Source organism: Lathamus discolor, chromosome 1 (genome assembly GCF_037157495.1).
Source record: "Lathamus discolor isolate bLatDis1 chromosome 1, bLatDis1.hap1, whole genome shotgun sequence".
In the NCBI taxonomy this organism is placed as follows: Eukaryota; Metazoa; Chordata; class Aves; order Psittaciformes; family Psittacidae; genus Lathamus; species Lathamus discolor.
In genome coordinates, this window is record NC_088884.1 from 140,389,044 (window position 1) to 140,407,447 (window position 18,404).

At 41.9% G+C, this 18,404-nt stretch overlaps 1 protein-coding gene across 9 annotated transcripts in view; it reads left to right on the forward strand.

Moving 5' to 3' along the window:
• Window positions 1-18,404, forward strand: part of APBB2 (amyloid beta precursor protein binding family B member 2) — a 196,075-nt gene that overhangs the window by 15,580 nt on the left and 162,091 nt on the right. Inside the window, exon 2 of one of the 9 annotated variants that reach the window (XM_065698319.1) lies at window positions 6,035-6,129. The exons of the other annotated variants lie outside the window; for them this stretch is intronic. The gene's annotated coding sequence lies outside the window, so the exon portion shown is untranslated. The remainder of the gene's footprint in view (window positions 1-6,034; window positions 6,130-18,404) is intronic. 9 annotated transcript variants of the gene reach the window in all.

The window sequence follows — 18,404 nt, forward strand, 5'->3', positions numbered from 1 at the left end:
AAAGAGGGACTGGGAGCAGAAATGCCAGGTTTCCCAGAGGAGGCAAGGAAAGCGTGGCTTGTTTAGGCTAGCAAATGAGGCCTGAGAGGGAATATGATTGCAATCTGCAAATACAGCAGGGATCTAAACACTAGAAAGGGTAGAACACTGTTGGCAAAAGTACAAATGGATATAAACTGGCATGAATAAACTTAAGCTGGAATTTAGACAGTTCCTTCCTTACAGAGTGCGATTCTAGAACAGCCTTCAAATGGGAGAAGTGGGAGCAAGCCCTCTAACTGTCTTTTGAGGATATACTGAGGAAGTTTGTTTCATATGCCTGGCTGTGGCAGTAGGAGATGAGGCTTGGTGACACAGGAAAAGCTTTTCTATATGCCCGAGTTAACTGAAAATAGATTTTCTGTGCCAGTGTTTCTTGTTTTTTGAAATCTTGCAGAAAAATAAAATGCTTGCTTTACAATTTGCATTGCTACTTAGGTTTGTGATGTACTTAGCGGCCACTTTCTGAAATGTTTTGCAAGTTAGTTGACGTATCCTCCCTCTGTCCCTCCAAAATAAGAGTGTTAGCTTGCACTGGCATCCAATGGTGTGGGAATTCCTTTAAGTCAGAAGTGTGCAAAAGGAGACTGTATGTTCAAGTGTGTGAGCAGCTTGAGCTTATTATCCTTCAGCGTAAGAAATGAACTGCAGAAAACCTTTTTTCCTGCCATTGAAGTAATTCGTAAATCCTCTCAAAAAAAAGGAGGTTCTGGGGTACAGCAGACCTAAATGGTGTGAACTGAGATCAGTGATCCAAGCTATGCTGTGACTGGAGGACTGGAATAAATGAAGTTTAAAGCACATGTGAAAACAAGCCTAGCTGAGCTAGTTGTGCATGGAGTTTATGTCGTTTGCTGTTACACAGAACAGGTGAGTTACCTAGTGTGGTGGTTGGAGTAGTTGAACTGAAATGGAAACATGTAGTTGTTTCTAAAAGTACTGCATGTGCAATATGGAATATGACCAGCTGCAGATGCTGTATCATAGGTCCTGTGACTGTTAGTGGTACCTGACCACTTCTGAGAGATGTAATAAGTATAGAAACGAAAGAGGAGCTGTGATGGACCAAACCAGTCTCTCTAGCTGAGTGTACTGCACAGGACTCGGGCAAGCCATGTAGTGGTTAGTTTTACCTCCAAGGAGCACCTCAAAGATGCCTCTGAGTGTTTCTGCATTGTTTCCTTGCCCTGTGTCTGAAAGTGGGTGCCCTGTGCTATCAGGAGGCATGAGGAGCTCTTGCAGGGTGACATATACTTTAGGTTTATTGCCAGCTGAAATCAAATGGAAGAAAATTAATTGAGGAGAGGTGAAAATGGGTGCAGTTATGATGTGCTTCATTGACTCTGTGACTAACATCCCTTCTGCAGTTAAAAGGAGACCTTGGGCCATGTACATCTTATGCATGAGGCTGCAGTTCCTTTTCTGGCTCCTTCAAAGCCTCTTTGTGAGCTTATGGATGTTTTCTTAATTTACAGCTTTCCTGTCTGCCACCTTAAGAAAGAAATGGGATCTTCTTGCCAGTTTCTTCCTGCCTCTCTGAGCTGGTGGCAGCTCCATGGGCTGATGAGCTTCAGACTTGATGAGCAAGGTCCCAGAACCTCTATGCCTATTTCTCTTTCCTTGCCTCGTTATGGATCTGGGCAGAAGATTTATCACTGCAGTCCCCAGAGCTTTAAGGAGCAGAGGGTGCTGTTGGGATGCTCTGTGTGGTGTCCTGCTTTAGTTTCCTATTTTTTTAACCCTTCCCCTTCAGCCTACTCCCTTTTTGATCTGTTGTTCTCTGCAAATGTTTTTGTGTTTATTTTATTTTCCTCTATTTGTAAGCAGATGCCCAGGAAAAAATAAGAACAGGGTGATCTTATACAAAACCTCTCCGAGCCTTTGGCTGTTCTCAGCTTGGGGTTGCCAGAGTTGGGTGCAGCCTTTCTGTATTTCAAAACATTTGGTGGCTTTCTGTTCCAAATGCTTGTCTAGACTTGCCTACAGCCCTCTGGGATGTCATTGCAGCCTCTACAGCCTTTGGCCAGGAATGTTGCTTGTCTGTGAGTCTGCTTCTGGCTGTGTGAAGAATTCCTTCCTTCTGCTTGTTCTCTGCTGGCTTCCTTCATTTGGTGGCTCTTAGCTCTTCTGTGGTAGAGATGGTTAATGATTCAATGTTATGCCACTCATGATTTTGTGGGCCTCTGTCTTCCTCAGCAAGTTGGCTTTTGACCTGCCTGAAGAGTTGCCTGCTTACGTATTCTTTGTGTGGAAGGCATTCCTGACCATGAGCATCCCTTTCCAGGAGCCTGTCTTGGTTCTGTGTGTCCTCTTAGGACAGGAAGATCAGGGCTGTATACAGTTTTCAATATGTAGGTGAACTTTGGGCCTATACAATGGCATAACCATGTTTTGTTTTCTTTCTTAAGGTTTTGTAATGTTTGATTTGCTTTTTGACTGCCAGTGAGTTAATTTCATGAATCTGTGAAATTTTAATGTCAAGATGTTGCTTAGGAGTATGGTCAGTTTGGAATCCCTTAGTTACATGTAACCGTGGTCCTGTCTTTCCCATGCACATCCTCTTACATTTCTTGTGTTTATTTGCATTAGCTTTCCTCTGCAGTGTAGTTAACTCAGACTCCCGTGATTGTCTGGAATTCCTCGCATCTTGGCCTTGCTACCACAATGCATCTTTTTTATCATCAGCAGACTTCCTTCACTCGCTGCTTATTCCCATTTTGTGGTCTCACATGCATGTGTCAGATGGCCAAAGTCTGAGCATGGGGCTCTGCCGAACTTCATTGATCACTTATGTTCACCCCAAGAAGAGCCTGTTTACTCTTATGCTTACCCAGTTTCTGTTTTTCAACAGTCTCTCTTTCCACATAGGACCTTTCCTTTTACCTCTCTCTGCTTAGTTTCCTTAAGAAGCCTGTAGTTTTTCTTAAGGAACTTGGTTGAAATCTGTTTGAAAGATATGTCGGAATGAATGGGTGTACCTTGTCCGTGTTTGGCACCTTTGAAGAACTTGGAGGGGGTTTCTGTCTGTACAGACTGTGCTGACTCTTCTCCAGCAGCCATTTGCTATTCACCTTCTGCAAAGGATGTTTCAAGTAGGTGGATGCAGAGCTCTGGCAGAAGAATTTGACTGAAGCCTTGCAGAAAGTGCCCTGGGATTGCTAATGGATGCTGGTTTACCTCTGCCTCATCTGAGAGGTCTTGGTTGTGATTGTGTAAGCTGATGGCCAAGGGTTTAATGGCAGCTCCCCCAGTGAGGTGACTGGAAATGAATGTAGGGGTCTGCCCTGACAAAGACAGGGGGGTAATTGGCCTCGTTCACCTGCAGGATGATGAGCAGACCTTGTGTGGTGGGGGTTTTATGCTTTAAGAAGATCAGACTTGATTTAGCTTAAGATCTGAGGTGAACCTCTAAGTTATGTCTCCTACCATCAAATCCATTTTCTTTTTTTAACTAAAATGTGCTGAGCTTCCGTCTCCCCTGAGAATGTGCTATGTGTTTGGGTAAGCGTTTAGATGGTGATTTTTACTGCTGAACAAACTTTGCATCTGTGTATAACACTGATTAGTGCCTTTTTAAAATGGTCTGCATAACAATTAGGATGATTAACTAGATGCAGATTTCTGCCTTTGTCAGTAGTGTGCACTGCATTTGGTACTGAACACTGATCTGATGAATGAAGTGGGATGCATGAAGTCAGATGCGGTTTACTCTAGGATATTCAGAATGTAAACTAACTTGAGTAATAGTACATTAAGAAAAATAATATGTGACAGGAAGGCTTGCTACAAAATAAAATATGTAATTTTTTGCTTCTGATCTCAATAGTAGATAGCCAGTGTCTGTAATCCTCATTTGTTTTAACTTACGAATGGTGCTGCTGCTGGAAAGTACTTTAAGCAAACTCCTGGCAGACATATTTGACAGTTTAATCTTTTTGACTTCACAATTTAAAAACCACTGCTGAACTCTCGGTGGTGTCCTCCTGCAGCTATACCAAAATAGTCATACCCGCTGATTTGGTGGTTGGTTCTCACTGTTTGGCTGTCCTTCTTTTCTGTAGAAATCTAACAGAAATCTTTCTGTCTCTCCTTTGTGCTTCTTGCTGGATTATCTTGCACCCCAGGTAATATGTCCCATCAGCTGTGCCTGCCCTTGGGAAAACCCTCCTGGAAGCACTAGATATGCTTTGCTGTGATAGGCTTTTAAGCAGTTTTACAGCGTGTTTAAATCTTTTGTTGAAGTCCTGGGTTGGTGTGTTTTGGGTTTGTTTTTTTTTTGTTTGTTGTTTTTTTTTTAAATGCAAGTGCAGTTTTATTTTCAAAGGCACCAAAAGGAACATTTCTAAGCCACTACTGCAGATTTCAAGTGTAGAATATATGCTTAAAAATACCCCTTGGGTTTGATATTGGTGCTAAAATGTGTAGAATGCTTAATCAGAACTGATTCTTTCCAATGTTTGTTAGCTGGTTATGGAGGCAGGTTTCCTGGTATAATTATTGTTTATAAAAGACAGATTCCAGAGGGAAGGAAGCTGGCAGGCACTAAATGTTCCCTACCTTTATGAATTAACTTCTTTGAACACAAGAAACAACCATAAAGTTTACATATTTTATTGCTGTTGTAGAAACATGTCATTCCTTTGCAGTGTTCTTGGGGTAGAAAGCCCTCGAAACAGTTATTAATGACAATAATTTGGTGTCAATAATATTGGTACAAATTAGTTAAGCCTTTATCGGAAACTTCACAAGTATAATTTCTCAGGCTGGAGGGAGATGCTGCAGGCTGTTCACTGGCTACCTGCCTGATTCAGCAAATGAAGAGTTTGACAGTAAGCCATCCTATGTATTTAATATGTAATTTCAGTATAAGGAACTGCAAGCAGATGTTTGGGTAAATATGACAACGAATTCATTGCTTTTGTTGCGTTGTTGATTCTGCTTGCAAAGAGGATTATTGTTAGGAGGGAATGTTTCGTAGCAAGGTTTTGAATTGTACAGCTATAGAGGAAGGCGAGCAGAGAATTAGCATGAAAGATGAAAGGTAATTGCAAGGAAGAGAAATAAGGAGGGTTCCTCTCACATGGAGAACTTGGTGCTTGCTGGTTTAAATTGGGATTTAAGTGCAGCATAATGGAAAGATAGTTTAACTAGGTAGTTTAAATGTGTTGAAGATACATGCATATAGGGCACAATCTATGAACTTACAGAAAGGTTCATTTGGTAGCAAGTACAGTAGGGAACCCAGGTGTTTGTGATGCACATGATATCAAAGAAACCCCCAGCATTGTGGGATGACTTTGTCTCATTGGAATCCTGTATGCCTTGAATGTGAGCAGGAGAGGCAGGTGATTGTTTCCCTGACACCCACCTGGGTGTGAAGGATGCTGTTTGGGGAGCATGTGGTGTGTCTTGGCCAGGCACTCCAGTGGAGCAGCATGGCAGGGGTGTGCCAGCAGTTCTGTCACAGGACGCTTCTGTTGCCTGTGAAATGGCTGGTGCTGGATGTATTCTCTCTGTATCTCTGTAGAGAAGCTGCTCAGCAGAAAGAGCCACAAGGGTATTAGGACAGAGTTACATTTTGGTAACTCCCTTTAATGGAATGATGTAAAGTATTCCAAAGGAATGAAAGCAATTCATGCAAAAGTTTCTTGCTGTTTTTCTTCCCTTTTGAAAGCTTAAATGGCTATTTTTCCTGGGTGTATAGAGCTGTTTTCCTCTGACACAAGAAAATGCAGGAACAGACAACAGGTAAAGTCTGTGTTGCCATGCCAGCAACGTTAGAGGTCTGTTTTAATATCTTGAAGGGTCTGGGGAGAAGCCCTTCAGCTACAACAGATGAGTCCAGCGCTGCAGTGAGGGAGTGGGTGCCTGATTTCTGGGGAGGAAGAGGGTTAATGTGGAGCTGGCGTGGCTCGGAAATCTAGTGCTTGTAGAGGGACTATACCATAGCACTAGCCTTCGTCCCAACTTCATCTCTTTTGTCTTCTTTCTGCAGCTCTGCCATCTGCTCTGCCATACTGAAGAGACCTGCATATGCTGGTGTTTACTGGTGTATACTTATTTGGATAGGTTAAGGGAGAGCTTATGAAGGTAATTTTACTTGAATCTGAAAGGGGGAATTACCTGCTTGGGAAATAACTGTTTTTTAGAGTCCTATAGGCTTCTGTTTGCCTTCCTCCCCCCTGCCCTGTTTTTTCCCACCACACTTCAGGGAAACAGTAAAACAAGGTGAAAATTGTCAGTAAAGGGAGTGGTTTAACCGAACACATCTGTATATGAAAAGCTGCATCTATTCAGGCAAATAAGATGGGGTTGTTTGGGTTGTTTTTTTTTTGAGGAGTTTGAGGTTTGTTAGCTTAAGGTTACCAAATATAAGGAAAGCGTTTGACAACACCTGTGTATTTGAGTAGAGAAGAAGTAAAAAAAAAAAAAGTATGTTTTTAGTTGTTTAATGTTTGCTTCTCAGGAATGGTTGAGGTTGGACTTACTGCTAGATGAATTTGTAGGCTGGGAAGATGACTATCCAAGGATATTGAAATAACTTGGTGACAAAGCAGCGTTGGCTTTAAATGTGCTGTTACTTAAGCACATGCAAGACCTGCTAGCAAGCCGTACTTGACTGTCTAAATGTGTTTTAACCTTATTTTTATAATCTTTGCATGCTGTTACATCAGCATTCAGCTAACTGCATTTTTTTGCCAATTCTTGCCATGACTAAACCTTTTCAGTAAAATATCCTGTATGTTTCGCTTTGATACAAGTATAAATTTAAACTTGGCTAAACATACTGGTCCTGTATATGCCAAAATACAGGAAGCTGACAGGTAGAGGCATATGAGCATTTAGGGACCAAGTAAGTCTTTCTTGAAAACCAATATAGATGTGTCCTAATGAGAGGAAGATGGTGCTTTTGTTGGGGAAGCTGCATACGTGGTCCCTGGGAAATGTGTCTGTGCAGTCTCACAGCATGTTGTTATTGTGATGTCCTAAATTTGCAACAAACCTTGATGGTAAGAATTGTATAGAAGTGTTCTTTGGGTAGCAGTGGCTCTGGTGAGACCAGGAGATGCGGCAGAGGAAGAGGCACAGGAGCTGGCAGCCGGCCGCTTGCCATTCTGCAGCATAGTGCTTTGGTCAACTGCTGGGAACGCAGCAGGTAGGAGTGCTAGCTGGGCGGAAAGCATGTTGTGGGATTTAGCCAAAATAAATAGCTAATTTTACATGGGCGAGGCTGAAATTCTTCTACTGCATCTCCTTCCACAACAGAAGAGAAACCTGCCTTCCCACAGTGCTTGCACAAGTTTTTGTGCAAGGTAAAACCTATCCTCCTAAATTTCGTTGAGTTCTCATGGATGTCTAGATCTGTACCACTTTGAAAACCTGTTTGAAGGCTGATAACCCAAACTTCTCTGAACCCTCCCAAAAGGTTCATGTCAAGGCATTTGGCTGGCTTCTCTGCTTCTGCTCTGTGCTTCTGCATAATCCCTCAAGTGTAAATATAGAGCTGGAAAAAATAGCACTCGATCTGACTGACGGTATTCCAGTTTGCACTAGGACTTAAATTAAGAAATGAAGAACTTCTGCTGTAAGTCAGAAATTCTGAGTTTGTAACCCCTTAATTTTTGGCCTGATAAATCCTATTAGTCCCAGAAAGCTGGTAAGGTTCATCTCTGTAAGTCTTGAGGATGTTTTAAATCTGTGGATTATTTAAGTAACATGTGTGCCAGGGTTTAAAATAAGACTGCTAAGCCACACAACATGCCGGGAATAAAACCAGGAGTGGACAGTGTGGAGCTGATACAGGAGATGCCGAGTGACTGATCCAACTTCATAACTTACTAGTGTTGAGCTTTAACTCCTGCTGCCTGTATTGCTTTTGCTGCTGTACAGGGATGGAAGATTCACAAGATGCTGATGTTTGCACTAGTATCGTTAGTTCTTGCGAACTAAATGGGGTGGATACTGGTTGCAGAGCAGCATTGGGCTCTTGTAGGATGTCTTTGCTTTTCCTGCTGCTTACTGTGAATGCTTGAGAGCTTCTTCAGCAGCTTCAGCTTCAGCCAGCATTCAAGCAGTGAACTGGGCTTTCTTCCCCATTTTGGGGTTGCTCTTTGAACTGAAAATGCAAACAAATATTTTTGGCATGGGTATATGCAACGTGCCGCTGTGGCATGATGTGAAGCCTCCTTGCAGAAGGTGAGCTTGAAAGGAGGTGCTGAAATTCTAGATCAATCATGGTAGAAGATTAAGCTGTATTTGTGTAGATTTTTAAAAACTAACAGAGGAGATGCTCTGAAGAGTGACGCACGTACCGTGTGATTCCAGAATGAAGATGCTGATGCTCCTAAAGGCTGGCTCAGGAAAGGCACTTGCTAAGGGGTTCAGGTGGAGGCAGGAGCTAGCACATAAATAGATGAAGCAGAATTTTAATTACTCAGAGGAGTTAGATGATGAAATGGGCTGCAAAACGCAGTAGTAAAATAAGCCTAAAGCACTGGCATGGGATTAGGCACTTACCTTGAAATAAAACTCCATGGAGCAGAGGGGGGGGGCATGCTCTGTACTAAGTACATCGTAAACCCACTTAAGGTTTTTTAGGCTTCTTTCTTTTCTCCCCGTGTCTGTTTTAAGGACAGACCTGGGTTTGTCTTGAAATACTTTAAAAGTACCTAATTTGGAAATAAACATTTTTGTTTCGCAGAAGCTGATGTTTGGGTCTAGAAGTTTCACACACAAGCTATGTTCTTTTTCATTTTCTTGGCTATTCCTAATATAGTAGTGTGTGTAACCCTTATTATTTCTAATTCAAAAGCATAAGCTAACTCAAATGCTTTCACAGTGCAACAGGAAGGTTTAAAAGGTCTCGAGACACCCTTGTGCTAAGCTTGTCAAATGGCCACAGCTGGTTGGTAAAAATGGATGATTAAAAGCTAGTGTTTTCCAGAGTGGTGTTGGGCTCATAAGTCTGCTGGGTTTCTTCCTCTCAAAACTGTGGGTGAAAGAACCTTTTCTTCCAAGCAGAGCAGTGCACACATGAATGCTTTGCTCTACTGGAGGCTAATGCAATCAGAGGTAGAAGGTATCTGCACACCATAAGGAAAATGGTAGTAAAATTATTAGTGCTCTTGAAATGGATGTTTTCATAGTTATTAGCCGTAACTAGAAAGCATTACTAGCAAGAGCTCAATAAATGCTTAAAGTGAAACTGTTCCTCTAAAGGACCTTCAGTTGCTGAGAACCTCTCAGTTCTGCAAGGTGAGAATAATGCAGCTGAAGCAAATTTTTGGCTACTGAAGATTGACACAGTGAAATAACAGTGTGGGTTATTATTTGAAGAAAATTAATAGGAGCATGTATTTAAAGAAAGGAAAAAAGGCAACTCAGTTGGTAAGTCTAACAGTAGCACTCTTATGTTAAGAGGCACCAGAGAGGGCTTCAGAAATTGAACTGTTATTGTAGAAAGGTTGCTCATTTTAAGACCCAAGATCAGGAAACTTGCTTTCTTGCTTCTGAACAGGAGAAGTTTTAGGAGACTTTTACATGCTTATTGCTATTTTATGGTATAACAAATCTGTTTAAAACAAGCTTTCTTCTTAAAACCAAAGGTAAAGCGCAAACTATTTATAATCTTAGGTTTTTTTTTTTTTTTTGTTAGATGTCTTAAATAGAAAGTTAAGAAATGGCATGCTGATGAGATGTCAGGCAAGCATAAACATTTAATGTGTATTAGAAACAAGAAGTTGTGTCTTCAGAAGTGAATCACAGGCCACTATAGAAGGAGAAAAGGGAGAACAGTAAATCCTGTCTTAACTTCTTTTTCATCCATCCTAAATGAAGTTGTGTGGGTAGATGCTGTGTTCCGCCACTGTGTGCAAGCTGTCTGTGAAGAGAGGTTCCTCAGTTCCTCAGTGTATTGTAACAATCACAGTTAGGTTGCTCAGAGGTGTGACCTATAATAATAATAAAGTCTTATGGGGACCAAGGAACTTGCAGAAGTGGTGCAGAAATGGGCTTAAGAGTGGCCAGCCTAGGTCTGTGCTGCCCTGATGCTCTCAGTCATGTCTGTTATGGTGCTTCATGCTATCATGAGGTGGCTGGTGTGTGATGTCACACCTGCTCCTCAGCTTTGCAGATGAAGTCCTGCTGTCCTCTGGTGTTGAGTTGTCCTCCATCAGGTGAGACCAAGGCTGGCTTTACATCTGAGGAACCTAGCACAAGAGGCACAAAGGACAGGCAATGTGACAGTCCCCTAAAATACTAATTGTGAGATGTGAATTTCTTTAGCTGTATTAATTTTTGCACTGAAAACTTTGAATGCAGGTTGCATGTTAGTAATGGTCATGCTGCTGGAGGAAGCCTCTTGTTGCCGCTCTTAAGGCACGTGGCACATTTTAGATTTTACTCCTCTGAGATGATGATTGACTGCTGCCCTATGCCACAAGGGCAGTAAAAGGTGTCCTGGTGAAACCTGTGCTAGGCATGTTTCAGCTGGGATGCCAGGCCTTTGGGGTTTGGGAGTATGCACCTTGTTTGCTTCCATGGGCCTCTGGTGCCCCTTCTGAATCAAAGGGATTAGTGTCCCAAAGTGCCTTAAAAGGAAAGGTGCAAACCAGAGTGTTTCCAGTTGTTGATTCTCTGCCTCCCCCCTGAAAATAAGAGATTTTTTAATAAGGAAGGATTACCATTTTAATTTTCTGAGTAGGGCCGTTTGGTGGTATGAAAGCCACTAGTAATTGGTTTTTTTACAGGAGCTAGAAGTGATGGTAAGTTGCTTTTATCAGAAGGGATCTTCCCGTCTGAATATCCACTGGTAATCATTATCATTTAGGCCCCTCTGTCTTTTTCTTCAGAGGAAACAAATCCTTTAGTCAGCATCCTTGTTTTGTGTGTATCACTAATTGCTCTTCTGTTTCTGTACGCTGTGGCCAGCCACCAGATTTGGGATTGTGGAATTATCATAAAGAAATTCTATTGGTGTTTAATTACATATATGCTATGCTTCTGAGTGGTATGAGAGGGGTTTTACACATTGCCTGGGCATCCCAGCATGTGTAGTGAGAATAATACTTGAGATTTTTTTATGTGCATTTCTGACCAACTGCTCTTAAGACTGGCATGCATGTGGAAGCCTTCAGCATATAGAGCACTAAGCTGGAATATATAACCAGTAGAGCTTTACTCCACTGAATTCATTCTCATGCTCTCATGCTCAGAGACCAGAACTGCTTAAATTTAGTGGCTGAATTTCATGTCAGTGACCCTTTGTACAAACATACACTTGTGTAGCTGGGGACAGCTGTGTGGGGTTGCTGAGGAAGAGCACTGCGTGATGCCTGCTGAGCTGGGAGGTCTCACATGTCCCTTCCCTGACAGGGAATGGCTTAACATTTCCTCCCAAGGCTTGTGGCACAGTCCCGCTTCCCTGCAATTAGTCGCTTGGCTAATTCCCAGTATTGGTGGGTGTTGGAGATAGAAATGCCATTGCTCTGGATTAGGTATTGTGTAAAGAAGTGAAATTAAGAGGTATATTTTGTTAAGGAAAATATGGATTTTCTTGGGTTTCTTTCCTGTTGGGAGGGAAAGCACAAACTTTGAATTTCTGTTTCTCAGCAGACTGCTACTTCTTGGAGTAAGTGAACCAGAAGCTGTAGGAAAAGCTTTTATTTTCTTGGGTGATTAAATATATTGCATATTCTCAATTTAAACATCATCCCTGTTTGTAATGAAAGAACTTCATGGGGGTTTGGGTGGTTTTGTGTGGTTTTTTTGGTTTGGGGTTTTTTGAGGTTCTTTTTGAACAGATTTTAAACTTCTGCCCTGGGCAGTGAAGTATTGTATTTTCATTCTTTGCATATTTCTTAATTTTGGTTCTAATAGAATATGAACATGTGCATAAGCCATTTATTTTCCTGAATGGCAACAGGCCTGGTGTGTTTGAAGCAGTATTGTGTGTTTACAGAAGGAACAGTCTTTTGGTATGTAAAGTTTTAAAACTTACTAAAGCAAAGAGTAATTAAAACTATGAATGGATGATGGGACAAAGTGCAGCATAAATATATCCCTAGGCAGGCTGTGCCAGAGTAAATGGTCATTTTACCGTTTGGTTTGGTTTGTTGATTTTTTTTTTTTTTTCTTCCCCACTCTCACCTTAAAATATGAGTTAGGATAAATATATTGACTTTATCTGGTCTTTAATAAAACATTTCTTATGGCATGAAGTGGGAAATGCTAAACTAGGGGAGTGGGTCATTAGAGTTACAAAGCACTTAATGGTGTGGCTAAAGGGGAAATAATAGAAGAGCAAAGGAGCCCTGTAGGCCGAGGAAGACTAGTGGCTATTTTTTGGCTATTGCCACAAAAACTTTGGCAACCAGAAGTATTAGGAATGTGCAAAAGATGTGTTAATCTTGATGGTATTAAATGAGATATTGTAGACCTCTAGATGTATCCAGCCATGATACAGTACACTGTAGAAGTCTTGCCTAGGAAGAAATGAGTCTTTTTGATAATGAGAATGATAATTTTAAGCCCAACTCAGTATAAGGCTCCTCATTCTGGACGTGTGCATTGGCTTTGCCCCAAGTAGTACTCGGCATTTCATGGGGAGATTTTTGGGTTTCTGGGATTTCTTGGCTCTCATTTTCTTTGGTCTTTCCCAGTTTCCTTTCCAGTTCCACCGCAGTTTTCCATTTTTTTTTTTTTTTATCATGCTTTTTCTCTCTGAAGTCATACAGTACTCCTCTTTGTGCTCATAGCTCTGGAAAAGCAAATCGAAAGAAGACTTTGCTAGTTGTCTTTGGAACTGGCTCTGAGGATGACTGGACTGGCTTACTCTGCCTGGGAAAGGGAGGAAGTGCTCTGTAGTTCCTGGACTGATCCTGGCTGTGCAGTTTCCCAGGCTCTGGGTGCAGCTTGCTATTTGGTCTCTCAGATCTTACCAGGAGGGGGATTCAAAAAGCATCAGCAGAATTTTGATTTTTCTCTGCTTGCTGAAAAGGCTTTGGCAGGGTCTTTACTGCGTACATAACAGTATGTTAAATACAGAAGGCTGCGTGGGACATTTCTGTTTATTAGATGCTATTGTTATCTGAATTTACTTCATAGGTTGCGTGTAACCTGAAGTCCATGTCCATCCCCCCTGCCTTTCCTGGTCCGGGGCTTCGTTTGTGTTTCCTAGTTGTCCTTCAAATGCCAAACACCGTCTCCCTCCCTGATTTTTTTTTAATGTCAGTATAGCAGTACTGTGGGTAAGTGATTGTGTCTTGGAACATAGTGCTGGGGAAGGGCGAGCAGGCCTAGGAGCAGTTAAGATTTTCGTGCTACCACCCTTCCCTAGTTCATAGTAGGTAAGTTAGGAGCTGCCTATTCCATCTCCATCCCATAAAGACAGGGAGTCATGATCCATGTAGGGTCTGTTCTTGTTCCTTGCAGACCTGCATAGCAAATGAAAATGGCTCTGTAAAGTAGACGGGGACAATATTAGAGCAACGATGAGGGATGGCCTCCCTAAATACTCTATGGTATTTAAAATTTTAATGTCATTGATTTGAGATTATATATATAGTCATTGGTGAGCCTTTTATTCAAGTGGTAAGCTCTGTCCTGTGTTAAAGAACAGCATAGGAAGTATGTTCTTATTCTCTAAAGGAAGGCTTTTGCCACCCTTGTTAATGGTGTATGGTATCTATCTCCAAGTAACCTGTTGGAACTGGGGTGAGTAGGGCAAGACTGTGAGCAGGAGTGATAACTTTGGATTGCTTATGACCAGAAATTAAATCTGACATTGTGTATGGTTAATTCCGTAAAAGATGTTTCCAGGATCCTCGAAGACCTTTGGATCTGAATGGCTTGGGATGAAGCTACTAAGTTACAACAGGGATGTTAATGTTCTGGAAAAATATTTTTACCTGCCAGAAAAAGATCTTGTCTGTTCTGTTTAGCAGTGTCTGATTCTTTGGCTTTGCTTTTGTATTTTAAGCACTACTTTCATGCCTGCAGAACTTCTATTTTGGCCTGCTCATGCTAATGGGATAGATGGGCTGAAGTACTTCCCTCTGATCCAAGTGGGGCCTGAATGATGTTTGAAAGGCCTGTCACTTTGTTCTATGAATTTATGCCTTCTCCCTCCGCAGATACTGCAACGTCTTGACACTGGGTAGTTTGCATCTTGAGGAGCACAAGCCAGAGACAGCTTCACTTTTGCTTGAAGTCTCTGCCTCTAAGCTGGTTTGGCTTTAGGCTGACAGTGTCTAAGGAGCAGCCAAGCTGGAGCGGTTTTTTTGATAGTTTTTCTGGCAGATGGTGTGGCCTTTATAGTTTCAGGATATTGTTTTTCACATGTGTGCTATTAGTCCTAATGGTTCAGCTGGTGCTTCTTCAAAATTGAGATATATCCACGAACCAAGAGAAACTACTTGTCTGAGGAGAAACTGGAGACTGAATTAGACTAGGGAAATACTGAGGTCAGGATGTTCTTCAGTTGAAAATGTTAGCTTTTGACAAGTAGTGTGTCTTTATAGCAAGAATATAGTGTTTGGACTCAAAGCTGACTGCAGTGGATTTGGTGCAGAGCAGCATTCAGGAAGAGCATGGCTTTGTGTGAAAGGCAGGAGCGCAGCAATGAAAGTTTACTAATGGGCTTTGTAAATGATTAAAGGGAGGGCTGAGGCAGGGGAGCTGTGGCACAGAGCAAAGAGGAGGTGTAAGCACATGTGTCATGTGGCCCTATTCCAGTCTGCCTTGGTGGGTCAGGCCATAAACTTGTCTATCTCACTCTTTGAGTTTTGCTTCCTGCCAAAGAAAACATAAACTTGCAGTGGTGTTTGAGGATTTTCAGTACAGATGTACCTTTTAACTGCAGTCAGGACAGAACACGTCCCTCTTCCATGTGCAGCCTGTAGCAGCATTTCTTGTATCACTGTGTGACCAGAAATAGAGAGACAGATGAATAAAACCTTTCTTGCTGTACAACTTTTTCCTCCAAGTTCAGATGGATGGGAAAGTTCAATGTGGCTGATGAGTTCAGATTTATTTGTTTTGGAAAAAAAATAAATTAAAAACTTAAAGGTTTCTGTTATCTTCATTTTCTTTTTAAACCCTCTGGTCAGCTTAACTTAAGTAGTGTTTTTAGGATTGTTTGGGGAAAATATATTTGGAAAAGCACTTTATTGTGGAATACCTTTCACATTATAATGAAAAATAGTATTTAATGACCAGTAAGATAATTCATGTTAAGGCAATCATGTTGCAAGACATGAAAATGAAGTATGGGTGCTGTTGATTGGTGCCAGGAAGGTGCCTGCCTGCAGTTCCCTATGTAACCACGTTGTGCTTAATTGTGAAAGGATCTGTCTATGTTGGCAGTGCTGGGGGATTTAAGACATGCTCTAATGTTTAGTTTATATAAGGATTCCTGCATATATTAAGTACTTGGTAACTGTGCTAGTTCATTTTGGGGGAAAAGTGGAGGGAGGTGGCTTGAGTAATGTTGTGCAGTTGATAGTACAATAGATATGTATCTGTCTCTTACTGAGTCATAGGTTTGAGGTGTAGGTGTCACTAAGGCGTCGTTTTCCTTAGCCCCTGGAGGGATTTCTCCACCTCAGTTGTTGGCATGGGTGTTACGAGTGCCAGCTGCAAGCTTAGTCATGTAGATGATAACTAGTGTGGTAGATACATCTGTAGGGTTCATGTAACATCCAGGAATTGGCATGAGGAAAATGCGTCTGGCTGGTTGATCGTTCACTTGCAGCTCAGCTCTTCTTTTATTAGAGATGGTTAAGACAAGAAAAGACTTCATAAATGACCTTGAGTCAGTGCCAGACTGTTTCTCTTCGAAAGACTAGCCAACAGGTTGTTTAAAAACTTATGCAAGATTTAGCAGCCTGGCAGCCTGACCTGACACAGGCTTTGAATATCATGTGCTCGGGACCATTTCCCTTTTGCCTTGTCAGGATACCCAGTTTGACAGCAGGCATTATGCTCCTGGCAGGATTTGCAGACACATCCAGTTACGTTGGGCTCCTGGACTCCCATTGCTGGGGCATTCTGTTTTTCAAGAGTGCCTTTCGACACTGTTTTATCAATATGGCCTTACCATGGTAAGGAAACCAGAAAAAGTTGCATAGAAAAGAGCTGTCTAGACCCTGACTGGTGCTGCTTACATGTTTCATCATCCTTTTCTCCCATCAGGGATCTCTTTGGCCAGCAAGGAGGGGAAAGCCCACCAGCTTGTTTGCAGTGTGAGAGGTTGGAGAAATGTTTCCTGGTACTGAGTGGGGCTCTTTAAGTTGAAATGACTAGACTTTCTTGAAAGTTTAAGTTTTTGCGTGTTCTCAAGTAAAAAGAGGCAATGACTTTCCTAAAAGTTACCTGATACTCTGAAGTATGTGCAGTAAGAAATTTGGTTGAGGTTCATACAGCAGTACATTTAAATGAAAACCACAAAATGGTCGTGGCCAAAGATTGCCTTTCATGAATTTCCTGTTCAGCTCTAAAAGCATTAATGTTAAGATACTCCGTTCCAAGCTCTTTCTTTTCCTTAATGTGAAAGTTTTTTGTTTTTTTTTTTCTTTTCCCTGCTGAAGATTTACAGCAGAGAAGCTGGGAGAGGTTATAAAGTGAAGGTTTGGGGATTAGCAGAAGGCATGGCCATGCCACTTGCAATGACATAAGAAAGGTACTCCTGTTAACTCTTCCAAGAGCTAGCTGTTGAATCCAAAAGTTCACTTGGAAACCTTCAAAGATCCCATTCAGGCTAAATGTAGTATGTAGTTTTAGATTTATGCTGTTTTTCAAGTGCTTTAGCCCACACCATTGACTGCAAGTGGTAAGCATATGTGGAGAAGTCAAAGTAACGTGTATCTCACTGAGGCCAGTTGGGCTGTAACTTGGTGCTGTATCTTACCATTACAAAAGTAGTGTGTGGCATGCTTGGTTGTGGAGGGGGACACCATTCTGCTTGGTGTTTCTGAGGACATGCATATTTAGGGGTTAGAAAAGCAACTTGGGAAAGATGTCGCTTCTGTGACTCCAGCGTCATGCAGTGGTGTGACAGCTGTGGTTTATCTGTCTCTGATGTGCAGATGGTAATAGCCGCCTTAAGTAGAAGTTGTATAAATTAGTACTTCAGAAATTCTTATCAAGCACTAAGATAAGATACAGTGTGGTTACTGTGAGTTACTGCTGAAGGAGTAATGATGAGCTGAAAAATGGAATATCAGGCACTGTTTTAACAGCTGTGGTTTCTGTGATACACATAAATCACTTCATATGAAACAAACTGCAGTTTAGGAATTCTTTTAAATATTTTACTGTGTTTTATATATATATATGTTTTTAAAATACTGCAGATTCTGAGGGGAAATTTTCTTCTGTCTCCCTAATGGTCTGCAAAATCCTTTGAGGGAGAAAGCAGTGCTTAGAAAGCTGTATCTGGTGTTAAATGGCTTCTGAAAAGCTAAGCTGATAAAACTCTGAAGTTGGTTTTTGGGAGTTAGTGTTCTTGGGATGGGAAGAACTTTACTGAAGAGCAGCTGATTCCACAGGGCCAGAGGTCAGCTGCCCTGGGGTGCCCTTTGGGCTCTTGCCTCGGTCCCTGGTCCTGCTCCTGGGCTAGAGGTGGGGTGGGGGGACACGGCCGCCCTGGCTGAGGGCCTACCGCTCTGCACAGCCACTGGCACTGCCAGAGCCCCTACCCAGCCTACCATGAAGCTGAACAAATTCCAGCGCTAGCCATGCTTGTAATCAATTAGGCATGAGGTGAAAAGGATAAGAAAGAAAAACAAAAAAGCGATAGCTGGGTGTGAAATGTCAGCAGGGCTTCATTAAGGGCTATGTGACTGACAGCTGCTTGGCATCCTCATTTGTGTATGTGCAAACTGAGCCAAAGCTTCAGTTCATCTGCTGCGAAGGCTAGCTTGGTTGTATCCCCATGTCTAACTGGTTTTTGCTCATCTGAGGATGTACTCTGCTTCTGAAGTAACTGGTCCTGTGCCACTGCTCTGTCCAGTGCAGATGTTTACCTACCCCTAACCCTGAAGAGCCTCTGGTCTGAACATTCAGACTAAACCCGATTTATTTGGGTCCTTTAGCTTTGTTCTGTTTTGTTTCGTATCATCAGTTTTACGCAGCTTTGAGTTTTGAACTCCTGTCAGTCTGTAGTCAGCATGCCTTTCTTTTTTTTGTGTTTAAAAAAGGTAGATGTGAAGAGCATGAATTCAACTTCAGAAATGCTCTCTTCCAGCCCCTGCTGTGACTCAGTGTGGGAGGGGAAACCAAAATCTGGAGTGAAAAACTGTTGTTATGGCAGCAGAAATGATTCCTGATTGAGACTTGCTATTCAGATGCTGCTTTCATGTTTCCTA